We start from the raw sequence: 2,631 nt of genomic DNA, 5'->3' as shown, positions 1-2,631 counted from the left end.
AAGCGCCAGCTCCGCCCCGACCGGGCCGCGAATCGTTAACTGGTGACCGGCTGTGTGAGTGTACCGCTGCCGGGAACCTGCCGATATCGCGGCTGACTGGAGGCGCTCGGCGACCCCGCTATACGACGCGGAATGCCGCGACGAGTCGCTGTGTACCGGAATGGCGAGCATAAGCCGCCGCGGAGCCGAGATACAGGCCCGCAGATTCCGGCTCGGAAGTGGTCTCTGAGTACAGATCCACCGGTGTGGCCGGACTGGAGATCCAGAGCAGATTCGACCCGCGCGGGGCGTCGGCGGGGAGCTCGGCGGCTGCAGCGCGACTCGTCAACCGAATCTGCGGGTCTGTATCTCGGCTCCGCGACGGCGTAGGATGGACGTTCCGGTGGACATCGACACGTCGCGGCCATCCGCGCCGGACAGAGGGGTCGCCGGGATCCCCGATTTACCGCGATTGCGGCAGATTTCCCGGCAGCGGTACTCACGCGGTCGGTCACCAGTTGACGCGCCGACCGGGGAACCGACGACTCTTCGGGGTCTCCGGACCCCGCGCTGCTGCCGCCGGAGCTCCCCGCCGACGAACCCCGCGCCCAAAACACATTCCCTGATCACCCCCCCAGTAAAGAATCACATTCCCTGATCACCACCCCCCCCCCCCACAGTCCACGGGTGGATGTGTCGCCTCAACGCCAGGAACCCCTCCCTCCCACTCCGCCCCCCGACCGGCTCCGGGCCTCGGGTCAACCAGCGCTGCAACGCTCCAGCTGTGATTGCCACCAGATGTTGATCGGGACTGTTCCCCACTGAACCCCGTCATTGCAGGAACATTATGGGAAGCAGCAGCCCCCCCCCCCCCAGTGCAGTCAGTAAATGAGCAGCGACCCAGAGAGACAAGCGCAAAGTCCAAATCACCAAACCAGCTGTGGATGCGCTCATTGCTCACCCATCACCCCACGATTACAGTCCGCCCCCCCCCTCCCCCCAAAGCAGAAACCCCGCAAACTTGTCCCGCTCTCCACCGACGCTCCTGGACCGGCGGCGGGACACGGCGGCCCTGGGGGAGAGAGAGAGTTGGTCACAGAGCGACGCCAGCCCACCCGTGTAGCAATAGTACCGACCCCCGCCCCCCACCGGGAATAAACACCCACTCTCCCAGCACCACAGGACAGCCCAGCACAACAACAGGCCCTTCGGCCCACACTGTCTGTGCCGACCGTGCCGCCAAGACCAACTATCTACCCGCGCGTCACCCCCAACCTCCGCTCCCCGCATCTCCACGCGTCCATCCAACAGCCTCTTTAATGCCACTGTAGTGTCTGTGTCGCCCCCACCCCCTCAATTGTCAGCAATAAACCCACCCCCACCCCGGGAATAACTGCCCCCCCCGGAAACACCCACCCCCTCCTCTTACGGGATGTAACATCCCCCACACACACACACAAACGCCGCTAGCAAGCCCCCCCAACACACACACACCACTGACATATCCTCCATCCCGCACACTCACCGGAACAACTCCCTCCCCACACACAGTCTCAAACCGCAGCCCCTCTCCCCACGGGATGCAACTCCATCTTCGCAACGGGGAATTAAACTCACGGTCACCCACCGGGATTAACCCCCCCCCCCCCCCCCGCCGGTGAAAATCTCCCCACCCACCGGGAATTAAATTCACCACCCCCTGTCCCACAGGGTAATTAAACCCCCCCTCCCGTCCCCGTCCCCTTCCCCGGGTGTGGGGTGCGGGTTGGGTGGGGCGCTGGCTCGGTTCCTACCTCAGGCTGGAGCAGAGGAGGTTGATGAGATTTTCCCGCGCTCCGAGGCTGCGGAGGGAAGGAGCGGCGTTACACGTCTACTGGCAACGGCGTGGCTGCAGCGAGGCGCGGACGGCCGGACACGCGCACACGGCCACATGCGCGCACACGTGAGCACGGGCACATGGTCAGAGGCACGGGGACTCCCCGGACACGAGCACGGGGGGGCGGTGGCGGGGACGCGCACAGACGGTCACAGCGCAGAAACGTGCACAGATACGCAACGGTCACACGGACGCGCCCAGAGCGCACGCGGACGCGCGCAGGTATGCACGGACGCGCGCACGGACGCACGGACGCGCGCACGGACACACGGGCGCGTATACGGACAGACGGGCGCGCGCAGGGAAACGCGGGCGCGCGCACGTGCGCATGGACACAGGGACACGCACAGACTGACACAGTAAGGATGTGTAACACTGTGGACAGGGGCGGAGCTGGGGTCTGAGGGAACTTACTCTGGGTGGGACCGTAGCCGCTCTTCCTCGCTGTAAAACACTCACACAGTTAGTGACGCGGCCCCGCATCAGCCTGCTCTAAACACACAGATTCAGCAGCTGCCCCGTCAGCTCCGGACACACTCACACAGCGGACATGGGCAGCGCTGTGACCGGCAAGCAAGAGTACGACAGGCCGCAGGTCAGGGCTGGGCCCGGCCCCGACACCGGGAGACCGGCTCCCCGCCAACGCCTGACCACAGACCGCCCGGGGGGGGGGGGTGGTCGTGGTGAAGGGAGCGGGAAATGGACTGAAGGGAGGGCGAGATTGAGGGAGGGACGGGGTGGGGGTGGGGTGTGCAAGGGGGGGGTGGGGTGTGCAA

The 2,631-nt window shown here is 65.7% G+C and overlaps 1 long non-coding RNA gene across 1 annotated transcript; it reads right to left on the bottom strand.

The window, feature by feature from the left end:
• Positions 1-978: 978 nt before the first annotated feature.
• LOC144603222 (uncharacterized) lies at positions 979-2,301 on the bottom strand. The gene is made up of 3 exons (XR_013548565.1): positions 2,270-2,301; positions 1,773-1,820; positions 979-1,051 (listed from the first exon to the last, which is right to left on the bottom strand). It is a non-coding gene; the product is annotated as an uncharacterized LOC144603222 (long non-coding RNA).
• Between the last annotated feature and the right edge of the window lie 330 nt (positions 2,302-2,631).

Source organism: Rhinoraja longicauda, chromosome 19, assembly GCF_053455715.1.
Source record: "Rhinoraja longicauda isolate Sanriku21f chromosome 19, sRhiLon1.1, whole genome shotgun sequence".
In the NCBI taxonomy this organism is placed as follows: Eukaryota; Metazoa; Chordata; class Chondrichthyes; order Rajiformes; family Arhynchobatidae; genus Rhinoraja; species Rhinoraja longicauda.
The sequence above is the reverse complement of the archived record's forward strand: the minus strand, read 5'-3'. Positions and strand labels throughout refer to the sequence as shown.